Genomic DNA, 15455 nt, shown 5'->3' with positions numbered 1-15455 from the left:
GATCTGCTCAGGTCCCTTCTGACCCTAGAAACTATGAAACTATTACCCCCTGCCATGGCAGGAAAGAGTACTGGGGTCAAACGACCTGAGCTAGGTGGTTGTCAAGTCTTGTCTTAAAGACCCCCAGGATAGGAGCCAGCACCACTTTGCTTGGAAGTTGGTTCCAGATCCTAGCCGCCCTGACAGTGAAGTAGCGCCTCCTGAGATTATCCATCAATTAGTGGTAATTAAAAGGGAATTTTTCTTCTTTGTTTATGCCTTTGTTTATACAGCAAATCTGAAGTAACACTATTTATTTAATGGCATCACTGCAGTTATACTCTGATGTAACAAAGAAGAGAATCTGGTCCAATGTTGATGTAAAATAACCATTATGGTCAATGTCAGATTTTTGAGGCAACACCCAAAAAGATATAAAAATAAGATTAAATGTACATAATGTCTGCTTTTTGGTAATAGCAGGAATTTTAATTATGTGTCTTCCTGAAGCAAATGGAACCTTTGAATTACAAGTTAACTTCCAGTGAGGCTGACCCTTTTGTCTGTGAGACTGAGATTAAAGAACAGTCATATAAAAGAGTGAGCTCTACACCATTTGGACTTGTAAACTAAAATTGAAATGCTATGAGGTATAATAATTTTTATTCGAATGAAAGATTTGAGTTTCCATTCAACAGTCAAAAGGGTGAGGTGTCCTGCCTTCATGATGCTTCACAGAAAATCCAGCTCCACCCAGGCCCACCCTCTCTCTGCTCAGTTTGTAGCAAGGCCTGGGCCACCTTCCAGGAACCCGGAAGATGAGCAGGGATGGAAGGCGTGTGAACAGCTGCAGTGGAATATTCCTGCCTTCCCAGGGAAAATTCCAGTTAGCTACATCTAGCCATTTTCCAGATGGGCTGTGCTTTCTCTTCCACAGATTTATTAATATTAAATACACAAATTAATAATATTAAGCACCACTTTAAATGTGTTTTTGATTTGAAGGCCTGCTATTCTGCTGCCTTGAATTTGTGTGTAGAGCATGTGAAGTGGAAGGAAAGCATTACCATTTTAGTTTGGTTGTATAAAATCACTTACACAGCAGTGGAAAATCTATTCTATTCGACGTAGCTTCTTACACTGTGGTGGATGAGAAACTTCCAATAAGCCATGTGAGTAGTATCTGCTACATGTGGTTTGCTCTTCTCATCCTCTCTTGCAACGGAAAATTTGTGTACTTGAGTGTTTTGGGTTTGCAAGGTTTGGTTTGAGGGGAGATTTTAAATACACATGCTGCAAACGTAATTAGGTCTTAAATATCTAACTTGCTTGTTTGAAGAGGCCTACAGAATTTTTTGAGTAAATACTTTAAAATTTAAAATCCAGCTTAAGAGCTCCTCGCTTATTCAAGCACTAAAGCTGTAATTCATCTTTCCCCTCTGTATTTATGATACACAGACTTGGATGGAGGATAGCATTTCAAACAGACAGATTTGAATCTCTGAGGAAGGGAAGTGCAGTAAAATAAAAAGCAGTATCATGCATATATAATTTGTTTCTTTTATCTTCTGCACAAAACCTGGAAAGACAAAAACCCATGTGCAGCTCCAGAACCTCTATCAATTTATCTGAACAACAACTGTAACTGGCATTTCCTATAAACCCCTTCACAAATTAAAGTCTGAGTGTATCGGTTTAAAAAAAGAGTTGCAATGGGAAAGCTGATGAAATTTTACTTAGAAGAGCACTAGTTCAAATGATTAATTCAAGACCTGTAATTTGGATCTGATTCTGCGTACATGTTAGTTAAATGTAAACCCCTATTTACCTCAGTGGTGAAATGTTAAGCTTACTCCAAAGAGGAGAGTAGGTCTTGTGGCTAAAGCACTGGGTTTAATCTCAGGCTATACATTTTGCTTTTTGTATCTGTTACATAACTATTTTGCAGCCATCATCTAACCTCTTAATACCTGAGTTTTTCACTTTTTTAAATTACAGTAGTAATAATAATCATACTATTGTTGTGTTAATGGAGAACACCAGCATTATTTCTTAAGCATGTTTTTGACAATCTTGAACCACCTTTTGTATTTAAAATAGCATTTTACTGAGACAGATTAAAATGTCGGCATTCAGCCACAGTGACTGCACTGCTGTTCCCAATAATTAGTATGAGGTGTCATGTAGCAACAGTTGGCAGACAGACTTTTTACTGGCATCTGTCATGTAACAGTTCCCAATTAAACGCTAAACTCAGGTCCACTGGTATTAATTATACCTACTTGCACTGAAGATGAGTTGGCCTTAGAAGTAGTTCATTTGATTTGCCATCATAATATTCTATTGCCAATTGCCTTTCAGCCCATCTGACTTATCTAGCTAGTACATGCAGCTTTATATTCCTACTGTTTCTCTATGAAAGACAGTACATAGTAGGGCTGTGTGAAGCTTTGGATGCTGATTCAGTTTGGGGGAGATTCAGCCCTATTTAGCAGGCTGAACCTTCAAATCCAGATTGAATCGGGAGACCAGTAAAAAGGTCTGAATCGATTTAAAGCTTTCTGAATTGATTTGGAAAAGATTTGAAGAGCTTCAGAGATTTGGGCAGTCCCCACTCACTGCTGCAGGGAGCTGGATCCAGACTCCATGCTGGTAAGTAGGAGGCGGCAGGGGGGAGCTGGAGAAGGGGGAAGGGGACCATGGGGGGACTTTTGCCAGTCCCCATCCCCTGCCTGCTCCCCCACCCCCGCCAAGTGACCCACTCTCCCAGCCAAATCAATGGCTGCCCTGCCCATCCCCATTGTCCCAGTGCTTTAAAAGAAGAAGGAAAAAAAAGCCCCGCCCCACCGGCTCATGCCAGGCAGGGGTCTCTCCCCACTACCCTCCACTGCCCTGTGTTGTGTGGGGGACTCTGCCACAAGCCCCCACGGCTTGCCTGCTCTGCCAGCCTTCCCCCATGGCTGCCCCGCCCGGGCCCAGCATCCCAGTTCTTTAAAAAAAAAAAAAGTCCCACACTCACCAGCTGCTACAGTGGCCATTAGGGCTTCTGGGGGCTCATGGCAGAGTCCCCCATGCAGTACAGGGAAGCAGGGATCACTTCCTCCCCCCCCCCGGCCTGGCAGCAGCTGGTGAGTGCAGGGCTGTTTTATATTTTTTTTAAAGAGTCGGGAGCTGGGGCCACATGGGGGATGTGGCCTGTTTGATCCAGAGATTTGGCTGATTTGGCAGTGGCCAAATCTCTGAATCAGATTTGGCCGACTTGATTCGGGACAGTGATTCAAATCACCAGATCAAATCACTGACCCCCAAATTGGCAGAATCCAAAGCAAATACTAGCTGCTTCGCACAGGCCTAGTACATAGATGATGTTGACTTATGAACCACGGGTCGACTGACTTAGTTTTCCATACGTGTGTTCTGATTCTCAGGCAGAATCTTGACTCAGCCCACTATGCATCTGATAGCTTGGATTGGTTCTCTGTATGCCCCTGGTCCTGGAATAACTATATAGCATCTATAAACCTATGTTATGCCAAAGTCTGCAAAATCCTTTGAGGAAAATTGAGATTCGTAGGTAATATTCCCATTGATTCCATAGCTAGTGAATATGACTTTTGTGAGTTATTTAATATTTATAGGTCTCCTGGTTAAAGTTATCTACTACAGAAATCCACAGCAATGATAAAGTCCCTATTACCCCACAGAAGCAAATCAAGTACAATTGCTTTCCATAATCTTTTCACATTTTACACAGTATCATTAGTTCTTGGTTCTTCTTAGACAGGCATTCCACCATATCAGCTGTTTTAGTGTGATAAAAAGCAACCATTCACACATTCATGCTATCTGTCACACTAAAAAAATGGCTGATTTATGAGAAAAAAAATGACAGAATCACAACAAAGAAGCTGCAAGCAATTGTCTTCTGGGACAAATTTAACAAGTGGACAGGTCTGGGAGACCCCCCACTATCTGGTAGGGCTGTGCTCTTCTTCCCTCACTCTACAGGACAGGACTACCTCCATAACAGCAAGTCCAGCGGGGAGCTGTAAGGGAGCCTGAGAAGGACCAGCTTCCAGGAGGCCTTGTCCCAGTTGCTACCCTGCAGCAGGACTACAGCAGCAGCAGGGGCTTGCATGCCACACCAATCTCTGGTCTCCAACCACATCAGCAGTTTCAATCCTGGGCTGCCTGCAAGCTGCAAGCTCTAAGCACCTACAACTTTAAATGGCTGCTGGTGGTGGAGCACCAGTGGCCCTGGAAAGTTCCCACCTGGCAAGCAGCCTCACTCTAATGCAGGCGTGGGCAAAATATGGCCTGCCAGGGAGCAGGGGGTCAGGGCTGTGTGCTGCCCCCAACCTGTACTGCAGGGCTGGGGGGCACTGGAAGTGAGCAGGTGCGGGAGCCAGCAGGAGCATGGGGTCTGCACTGGTGTCTCAGGGCCAGTGCCAGTGGGGCCCAGAGCAGGGAGGCAGGAGTGCAGGGTCCCAGCCAGCAGGGGCTCTATGGAGCTGGGCCAGCTCCCCTCTCTCCCTGCTGGTGCAGCCCAGCCCGGCTCCACAGACCTCTGCCAGCTTGTGCCCTGCTTTGGGCTCCACCGGTGCTGGCCCTGGGACATTGGTTCCAAAACACTGGGACATTGGCCCCAAGATGGTGCCCAGGGGGTGGGGCACCTGTCAAGGGGCAGGGCTACCCTCATGGCCATCGACAGCCTGCCAACACTGGGTAAGCGTCACTCTGCCCAAAATAATTGCTCACCCCTGCTCTAGTGTCCTCCAGTCTCAATCAGTTGCTGCCTGTAAGGAGCAGCCCCATAGCACCTTGGCTAGAGAACTAGCCTCTGGGGCAATGTTATCATGCTCCCGCCCGGAGGCGCATGTTTGTGTAGCAATACAAAAATAATCTCTGCCAGAGACCTTCAGATATTCTGGATAGTTTAAAAAAAATGCAAGTTTTACCTATCATCTTTCAGGCCAAGAATGTATTTATTGTAAACCTGCCTTCAAAAACTCCCTTGAACAACTGTGCATATAGTTAAAATTTAAGTAAGGAGTCAAGAGAGATGGAAGGCATATGGACCTCAAGTTTCTGAGCTGGGTAAAGATGTTTGCAATTTTCACTCTGATGGAAAAAATAAAAAATCTATTGAGTGTAAATGAAACTGAAAGTACTAAAAGCTCTACAAAGTCTTCTATTGTCTTGATTAAAGAAAAAATTCTTTTCAGACATAAAACTGAAGTCACAAAAATGGGATAAAAAATATACACTTCCAATATTACATTACACTGGAATTCTTTCCAGTCAGTCCAGATAGTTTTTTATTAATCAGAAAGTATGTACATTTGTCTATTTATATTATATACATACATCTTCATTTCACTAAGCCAGAGATTTCTTGATTTTCATTTCTTCAAGACCCTGAAGTACACTGAATGTATTTCCCATCACAGTAATATTAAAGACTCTTTTCTACCTGACTTGGATGATTAGAGTTAATTTGCTCCAAAACAGGTAAGTTTTAAGATGGCCTAAAATAATTATCTACTTAGGTTTGTTTTCTGTCCAATTAGCTGTTTTTCTTTGCTTTTTTTAATTTGCCATCTCGATCTTTTGTGATTTTAGATACTGACTGAAATACAGACTAAGCTCTGAACTGGATGACTGCAATTATTGATGATGAACTCTCCCCTACTCAAACCTAACAGAAGACTTAATAGAATGCTATATGCTTATTTTCTTTCTATGAGATACCATGATTTGTTGAATGTTTTCTATTGTTTCCTCTTTCCTTTGCAAAAGTTTATATATGTATGTAAACTAATAAGTAAAAAAATAAATTGAAATCTTAGACATTCATTGATACCGCATGGGAAAACGTTAAACACACAATATATTAGCAGACAATTATATTTATACAGCTTCTCTCTTATGTGCTTTGTTTGTTTTTATTACAGTACGACATGAAATTAGGTCTCTGCAGAAGTTCCATTTTTCATAAAACCCAGCAATCTCTGTGACACACTTTCATGCTGCTGGGATGATTATGATGTTACAAACAAAATTACAAGTTGAAATGAAATTGCAATTTCATATTGCCTCATTCTTTTCTATTAATCTTCCAAAATGGCATTATGGAGCTTTGTATTATTGCCACATGTTTCCAAGTTGACTGTACTCAGTTTACAAGTAAAACGAGGTATATATTTTTTCCTGTTTTTTCTGTTAAAAGGATTTCTACAAGTCAGCTGTCCTCCTTCATCTTTACTAGCAGTGAATGTTCTGCAGGGCAAATTAAGTTCTGCAGGTCTGTGCAACTGTACTGCCTTCACATTATATCCCCAGCTGCCTCCACACAAACCCACTGGCATTTCACTGGGAAAGCAGGGATAGAGCTGGTAAGATTTCTGTTGATGACCTGCAAGATGAAATGGAATCTGGCTGCCTCAGTCTTCACTGTGTTTATTTGCAGTGTTAGCAGGAATGCTAAGAAGTAGAAATATGCATCACTAAAATAAGCACACATCACTCTGAATTTAGAAAAAGAACAGACTTGCTCTTTAAGAAATTGCCATTTATAAACTGCACTCTAATTTGGGATGCATGGATGCAAGATGAGATGGCTAAGGAGAACATTAAAATTAAGACCCTCTTTCTACACATGAATTTACTCTGGCCTCAGTTTATTCTGATGTGACTTACTCTGGTGGAAGCATTTTCGGGGCAGGTGTCTATGCATGTGAAGATTAGGAAGCTGATTTGCACCCAGTTTCCTGCAGCCCTGCAATGGGCCCCCGCTGCCACCATAGGGAGCCCTAGGCTCTGGCAGCCATCTTTAAAAGCCAGCCCTGCTTGCCTGGGCAGCCTCTTCCTTGCTGAGGAGCAGCATGCCAAGCACAGGGGCAGCACGGGGGAGCTTTCTCCTTGCCCACTCTGCCTCCCCGCGCTATGGCTGCTCTAGCCCCTGCCCCTGGCAGTGATGACCAGTGCCTCACACTCCTGCTGGCCATGGTGCTGGCCCCAGCAGGACCCCCCCTGCCCAGGCCCCAGGAGAGCCGCACACCCGCCAGTGGGGGCCAGGCTGACCACCTCCTCCAGCACTCCCTGCTGTAGCTTGCCTACGCTGTTGCCCATGGACCCCCAACCCTACATGCCCACTCCCTGTACCAACTCATTGCAGACACGTGTCAGAAGAACAAGTCTTTTATTTCCTTCACATCAAACAGATCCTCCTTCCCCTCAGTAGCTCCAGCTCTGCACTCGTGTGGAGCCAGGATGAGCAGTGGGGCTGGGGCTGGGCCTGGGCGTGGGGGCTGTGTGGTGGCACACATGGAGCAGGGCCCAGGCCTCCACAGGCACGCAGTGTTCATGCTTATAAATGTAGGGGTTGGAGGTCCTGCCCTGCTCACACTGATGCAGCACCTGTGCCTTGCCCCACAGCTATGTTAGAATATTGTTAGAAATGGAGAATTGTTAGAAATGCACAGCTTGCATCTTGCACCCGATAAGAAAGAAACACTGTCAAGGACTTTTTTCCTTGCCCAGCCTTGCCACAGCTTTTCTTATACTAAATCGCAGACTCTCCCCCAGCTTCTCCCTAGCCTTTCTCATGCAGATTACAGAAGCTGGAATTCAACTGACTGTGTCCTTGAAAGGGGGGGCGTTTAAACTCTTGGTGACCTATAGTAGTCTCTGAGCATGCTTAATTAGCTGATGCATATTTACCTCTCCGCCCTGCATACTTAAGTAGTTAATTATAATATACATGCGATGTATTTAGTGATGTAACCACATGTATGCTTGTATGAAACGGAAGTGAGCTGTAAGAGTTCCTGTTTCTGCACACGTGCCCAGGAGGAAAAAGATAAATACAGCCTGCAAAATTCCTTGGTGGGTTCAGAGTAATCTGAGTTTTTGACTCTGCTCTGACCCTATTTGCAAGTACACCTTTTGTGCCATCTAATGAGTGTGTGTCTGTGATTTTAGTGGCCTCCAGAGAAATGAACCGCTTTAAGCATCAGCTACATGAAATTTAAGCAGGATTAAGGGTTTTTACTGCGCAGTAAACTATGCTAATGTACAGTACCGCATCTCGTGTCGATGCATCCAGTGAGAGGTAAGGCTGTATTAGGATGAAGTCACCTGGTACACTTACCCCATACTAAATCTGTAGAATGTTAAAAGGTGTAAAGTACTATTGGTCTGTGAGCAGTCGCATGTGAAGGGTAAATACTATTTCTTGCCAGCGCAGCTCTGATTTGCCACTAGTGGGCTGGCAATGAGGGGTGTGACTAGGAGCCAAGACACCTACATACTGTCTGGGGGTGGGAAGGCTGGGGATGGTGCATCTTGGGGTGTTGAAGGACACATACTGCTCATTTGTCTCCCTGGAGCAAGCCGAATTTACCCTAACACAAGCTAGGTAGCAGAGCCCAGAGTTAACTCTCGCCTGAAGTCACATAACTTTGACATGCTCAGAGGGCATTTAGTATTAGTTAACAAGCTTGAATATACAGACACTTGTGTTTTAAGTGCCCCTAGTATGGCCTAGGTGTAACATGTAATTTTACCTTTATGCTGAAGTCAGGCAGAAGCCCAAGTACATTTGCACTTTATAGACTAACTAAACCAGAGGGGCAAATTACCCAGTCTTTTGCCTATGTTCACAGTGGAGGAGGATTGCCAGGTGGCTTTTCAGTGGTAGATGTGAAATGAATTGGAAATCTCAGACTAGCTCCTAGTGAACAGGAATAGGCATCACAAATATTAATTATAGATGAGACCGTAAAAGTCTGCCCCAAGAGACTAAACAGACTGGGAACTTTTAATACCACTCAACGTGGCCTTCCATGAGGTGGCTGAAGATTACCGGTGGGGAAACATCCATCTCTCCTGCTGTGCTTCATGCGTGGATAACCAAAGAACACCAATGTCCAAGGCTGCCAGTCCTACACCCTCTCAGTGGGTGCAAAACCAATTTTGGTATTCTGATTTTGACCCTATGATCCCAAATGTCTTCTTACTACTTTTTCTTTTTTGTAAACAGGTGATCCTATATATTTTTTTGTCCTTCACTTCTCCTGCGAGCAGGTAGTTTTTGTATTGTGGACATGTGGGGATTCAAAGGCCTGCATCTTTCATGACTGGGCACTGCCCAGTATTCAGAGCTCCCATCTGGTTCCCTTTTGTTGACTCCAGGATGTTCAGTCCCATCCTGATTTTTTTTCCATTTATTGTACGAAGATCATCAGGTTAAGCTCTGAGTCCTGTGGTCTCTCTGCCACATGAGGGGACAAGTGTTTTGCTGTTGCTAAGCCCACCATCCCAGAATTTCACTAGGCCTGCATAAAATAAGGACTGCATTAACTTTAAAAAAAATGTGGTTTTTTTTAATTCCCAAGAGAAATAAGAGCTATATGAGAAGTGTTTCTAAATCAAATGTTTTCCAAGAGACATAAGTGGCTCTTAAGTTGGTAAGAGCTGAGTGACACTTTTATATGGTTGCTATGTGGCACTGAAAGGAAAGTTCAGACATTTTATGGCATTTTGCTTTAATTGGTACATTTCTGACAACATAATTCAGGCTTCTTTTTCCAGTAAAGGTTGTGATTAATCACTGTTCAAAGCTAATTTCACTTCTTTCATCACAAAAGGCCAAGTGGCCTAGATGCACCTTTCAATCAGAATAAGCAGCTAATCTAACCCAGGAGTGCTACTAAATATCAGCAGTGACAGCCTGGCCTTGCCACCCTCCCAAGGCCCAATTAACCCTTTAGTGGGCCCTAGGCAAACAAACTCATGGGCCCCGGGCCGGTCAAGACTTAGACTCCGCTTCCCATCCCAGAGTTGCCACCCCCAGGGAACAGGGCTCGGAGCCGCCGCTAGGAAGCATCCGTGGTGGTGGTGAGGCTGGTGGAGGACAGGGGGAAGGGAAGGGAAGGGAAGGGAAGGGAGGCGGATGGGGACATTTGTGCTGCCACCGTGGAGGGAAGAACCAGGCCCCCTTGGAACGCAGGTCTAGGTATGTGCCTAGTTTGCCTATGCGTTAATCTGGCCCTGCACTTTTCCCTTCACTTGCAAAGTTGCCCAGCACAGTATTACAGAGGAACACGGGGGATACTGTGGCAGTGAAGACTTCTGCTACACCCTTTTCTCTGGTGCAATATGTGCCTGTTGCATTGCTCTGTATTGGTCCAGCCTACTGATGCACAGCCTTTTTACTACCAATCCTATAGCCTTCTTACTTATAGCTCTTACCCCCTAGTTTTTGAGTGTCAGGAGTGAAAAGACCAAGACTTTCCATGCTCCTGCCTCTGCCCCTTCATAGGGCATAAAGTTGGGAAGGATCTTTGTACCTTCCTTTTTCCAATCTACATGATATGGACAGATCTAGGCACAAACCAGCCATACACATAACAGAAGCAAATGTCTTTCTGACAGACCATAATATACCATAGACACTGAATGTGCAGGGGCAGTGCTGGGCTGAGCTGATTTGCTATCTTCCTACAAAAGTCTCTGAAGAGAGAAGTTTAGAATCATAGAAAAGGAGAGCTGGAAGGGACCTCAGGAGGTCACCTAGTCCAACCCCCTGCTCAAAGCAGGACCAACCCCAACTATATCAACCCAACCAGTTTAAATATGTGCTTTGGTTACCATAAAAGGAAAAGCTGTGGCAAGCCAAAATCCTATAGCAATTTCTTTATAGTTGGGGTTCATCTAGATTTCACAACTGCCATCCAATATGCCAGCAAATGAACAAAATCAATTGCTGAAAACAGCAGTGTTGGTGTGGAACTAACTCACAGACTCTGCCCAGGTCTCCTTTGGTGACCCACCCATTAAAGTCTAATCCTCTATTGTAGACCAAACAAGACCTAAAGATTTTGCTACATGCAGTATCACTTGCGCAAATCTAACTGAAGCCAAAACAGTCTCTTTTCCAGAGCGTCTAATCGCAGAGAAAGGATTAACTATCCAATAACAACTCACTGCATAAAAGCAAATGTAGTGATTTAGGAAAAAATGAAGGCCACTATATGATGCGAATGTTATATTGCTTATTTCGTATGAAATAGGCTGGACTTTTTTCCTTTCTCTTTTCCACTGTGGCTCTGGGCTTCATCCCCAAATTAGGGGATAACAACAGTCCATAAAAGGTGGTTATGTTCTTTCTCACCTACAACCGCCACAAATGGTAGGAGGATGCTAGTTAAGAGCTGCCTGCTACAACGGGTGCAAAGGAACAAGCGTTTGCCAAATACAGTTAAAAGCAGCAAACAGCCTGTTTCATAAATGAGTCAGTGGCTTGTCTGCAGGTGCCTGGGTGGGCTCATCATAGCATTCCTGAGAAAGAGGGTGCAGCCAGAGACTGGAGTAAAGTAAGGGAGTGATATAAGCAGAGGGAGAGCTCACCCTCCACACTCCAGCTTAGGGGAGGTGCGCTTCCCTTCTTGGATGGGTGATAGGGTGAGGAATCCCCTGACAGGACAATCTCAATTAGGAGCAGCAGCAGAAGTCTCCGACTGTTGTCTAAGACATTTTTAGGGCTCCCCAAATTTCTTACCAATAGCAGAACCTGCCCCCACCTTTTCCTAAAATGTACATCTGCTTCCCCCAGCACTCCTTCACCCCTCTCCTAGGAAATTGTGTCTTGTTAGTACAAGACGATGCAATACCAGGCTTACCACATGATGCCAAGACAAATTAAACCTGGGGTGCCAAGTCCTTCAGCCCAAAAGGGCCAAATGAGAGGTGCAGAGCTGGTCAATGGGCTGGACTGGACCCACAGACCAGCCTCACATTCCAGTGTGTGTCCTGGAGCAGCTGGAGTAGGTGCTGCATGCATCCCAGTTCTGCTCTGGCTACGCTGCATGGTCCCAGAGCTATTGCTGCCACCAGGCTGTGCTGCTTGGCCCTGGAGCTGCTGCCATGTGCAGTATAGTCCCAAAGCTTCATGCAGGTGCAGCAGGACTGTGCTGCACATGGGAGCCACTTTGCCACTTTGGGACACAAACTGGAGCAAGGACTGCACGAGGCATGCAGGACCATCCAGTACACCCTGCATGCTGCCTCTGGGTCACTCTGAGACCCAGATACAGCTCTGTGAGCTGGCTCTAGCCCATGGGCCATATCTTTGACACCCCTGGATTAAACCAAATAAAAATCATACTTTTTTTCTAATGCAGGGATGGTCTATGAACATCTGGCTAATTAGGAAGTTATAAATTCCAGGGAATAAGTGAAGTCCTCTGTGATATGTGGTTTCAAACATCTACATGCAAACTTGCACTGATATATTTTTATTTAAATCTGTCTAAAGCTCTATGTAGGCACCACCCGTAACCTGATTTAGAAACAGCTTATTTTGTTTTAGTTTAAATCAGGAAGGAATGGGTGCAAATTACAGACATTTATGTCATGTCTAAACTGATTTAAGAGTGTTTGGGGAGAGGGGGTTGTTTTGTTTCCACTGAATAGTTTTAAAACATCTCCTTAGTTAAATCTTTGCTAGTCTGGGAGTAACCAAGGCCTAATATACTGCATTGTACAGTACTTGAATCATCAGCTGAAGCATATTCATTCACTTTTCCCTTGGTTGCAGGGTTTGAGGAAAGAAAAGGGTGAAGCTACATCAACAGGTTACGTTGAGATAAGATAGGGTGTGACCTTATAGCACATTGACTACCTCATGATAACTGTGTGTGTGCATGCTCTTATTCCAGAGTAAATTCAGAAGTACAGCAAGAAAAATCAAATATTTTAAGCCCGTCCTCTGTGAACTGGTTCAATATTATGTGGAAACACAGAGCATTCTGGGCCTAGGGTCCTGTCAGTCCTCCATGTATCCCAAACTGCACTGCTCTTCACACTCACCTGACCCATGCAACACATGCAGGGCAAGGGTGCTCTGGAATGCAGCCAAGCCTCTATGGTCCAAACCCCTGTGCCCAGCTCCCAGCTTCCTCCCTTGGAGTGGGCAACCTGTACCCCAGGAACATAAGCAAACACTGTTTTTTAGCCTTCAAATCAGGTAAGAATCCCACCCCAGCTCTCAGCACTCTGTCCTCAGCGGCATGTTCTCTCCCCTCCAATTCCCCTCCTCCCCTGCCTGCCACTGTTGCTGTCCCCCACTGATCTGGGGCTTGGGGGCAAGGGGAGGACCCCACAGCCCCTCCTGCCCTGCTCCAAATAGGAACAGTGGTGGCAGCAGCAGCCGCAGACAGGTTCCTCCGCTCTGCTATGTCCCCCCAGGGACTGCGGATGGGGAGGGGACGTGCTGCTCAGGACAGAGGGGAAGGGAAGGGGAAGATTATTGTCCACTTCGGGAGACTGCTGCTTCCACAGTGTGGTCTGAAAAGGGAGGTGGGGGTTGAAGCTACACCACTGCATCCCCTCTGGATCTGTTCCTGCCAGGTGCTGGGGGCTGTGTGCCCCCCTTACTTGGTGTTTCTGGGAGGCTACATGCTCCAGAGACGCCCCTAAGATCTCCAACATTGCTCAACCCCGGCCCTGAAATCTATACTGTCTGTTCCCTGGTAGAGACTCTGCACTCTGGGGTGCCAGGCTTATTTGGAGCATCCTTTCCTCCGAAGTGAAGTAATGCTTCAAAGGCGTAGCAGGTTCTTCTTAGCACCTGCAGGTAATCAGCAGAAGCCTTGAAGCATGGGAAACACTATAACATGATACAAGAAGTAATGTAAGCACTCAAGAGGAAAATTCAAGAGTGAAAGAAACTTATTTCAGAAAGAAGTATGATAATTTTTCCAGCCTTACCTCAGGATTGCTCCTATCCCATTTTACTGTATCTTCCATGACCTTTGACACCCCATTTACACCCAACGTAAGCTCCTCGCCACTACTTCCTGTTTGGAAGCCTATTCCAGAACTTCACTTCATCAACATGGCTAATGCAGGTAAATCTATTTTTCCCTTTAAAAATATTTTACATGTGAAAAAATGAATGTTGTCTAGTGCTAAAGTAAAAGCATTGATAGTCAGGTTGTATTCCTGGCTCTGCAATTAGTTGGTTTTCTGAGCTTGGGAAAACTGCTTACCCTCTCTCTCATCTTTTTGCTCCTCAGTTGCAGAATGGAGATGTGTATCCCAGAGAAATACTGGGACTTTTAATTGCATATATTTACTTTGACTAGTATAGAATGATTTCTGTAAGTAGAGAATAGCCCTGTTAGTATCCCTCTACTTCCATCTTATTTCAAATCTCTATTTTTACTGAAGCTTATCAACATTTAACTGCTCAACTAGCAATTATTGAAATCAAGTGAAAAGATCAACAACAGCAATTAAAAAAAAGTGGAGACATGAACAGGTTGTCCTGGTCAAGTCAGGAATCACCACAGCAGAAATTGGATGTGTAACAATATCTCTGTTTCTGAGTTTTTGGATGTGGCTGGACTCTTATCAAAAATCAGCACCATCAACAGTTTCCGCAAGGATCTTTGAGCTCCATCTCCTGAGTCTCCTGCACGGAGCAGCCACATGTTACAACCCACACAACCTCATCCACGAAACAGCCTTGCCTCTCAAGCATTACAAACATTTATACTCCCTTTTGACCACTAGATGGCAGTACATATGCTGTTGTGGGCACCTGCTCCTGAATTACATAGTATTAGTTACAGTGTTTAGAAGTGTCTATGATTTATGACAATGATTCTCAGCCAAGGTGCCAGGGGACTCTGGGGCACTGCAAGGTGTGAGTACATAAAAAGATGTGAGGAGGTAAGTTCCCCGCTGTCTGGCTCCTCTGCAGGGAGGTAAGCACTAGAATAAATTCATTTTTAAATGGGTCGCTTTTCAATTCGCACAAGTTGTTGAGGCATGCCTTGAGTTAAACAAGGGATGCCTTAAACCCAGAGAGGTGACAACTCCTGCTGTAGGATCCAGTACTAAACTCATAGGTGCTACTGTAAAGCGAGCTGTAAGTATTGCTGTGCCCACTCTTTAATTTTTGCCAGGCTATAGACAGTATTGCCAACTCTCATGCTTTTTGCTGTTGTTCTTAAAGTCTATGCTTTGGGAATGTGAAAAACTTAGCTCTTTCTTTTATATATATAATATAAAATAATATATATAAGAACTAAGTTTTTCACATTCCCGAAGCATAGACTTTAAGAACAACAGCAAAAAGCATGAGAGTTGGCAACACTGTATAGATTATAGATACAATTAAAATATGAAGGAGTGAAACTTTAAAGAAGTGGCACTCTGAATTCATGCTTTGATTTGGCTGGAAAATGTTGATGCGAGGAGTCTCCCTTAAAAGCAGATGAAAGCCCTGAAGGTGTGGAGGCATTACAAAGGGACCAGTGAAATACTATTCACTGCAATGAAGTTGTTCCAAGTGGGAAAAACAATCTAAAATAGCACTTTTATTAAATTTTATCTTAGCTTAATTTTTCAAAAAGCTGTAGTTTTTTAGTATTCTCCATTTCCTTCCTCCCCACAAAAAAGAAATA

At 44.3% G+C, this 15455-nt stretch overlaps 1 protein-coding gene across 5 annotated transcripts in view; it reads right to left on the bottom strand.

The window, feature by feature from the left end:
- Positions 1-15455, bottom strand: part of C1QTNF7 (C1q and tumor necrosis factor related protein 7) — a 97399-nt gene that overhangs the window by 24919 nt on the left and 57025 nt on the right. Inside the window, exon 2 of one of the 5 annotated variants that reach the window (XM_019553418.1) lies at positions 14034-14142. The exons of the other annotated variants lie outside the window; for them this stretch is intronic. The gene's annotated coding sequence lies outside the window, so the exon portion shown is untranslated. The remainder of the gene's footprint in view (positions 1-14033; positions 14143-15455) is intronic. 5 annotated transcript variants of the gene reach the window in all.

The sequence above is a fragment of the Crocodylus porosus genome, unplaced genomic scaffold, assembly GCF_001723895.1.
Source record: "Crocodylus porosus isolate Cpor-Errol unplaced genomic scaffold, CroPor_comp1, whole genome shotgun sequence".
NCBI classification, from domain to species: Eukaryota; Metazoa; Chordata; order Crocodylia; family Crocodylidae; genus Crocodylus; species Crocodylus porosus.
Note: the sequence above shows the minus strand (reverse complement) of the source record. Positions and strands in the feature narration are given on the sequence as shown.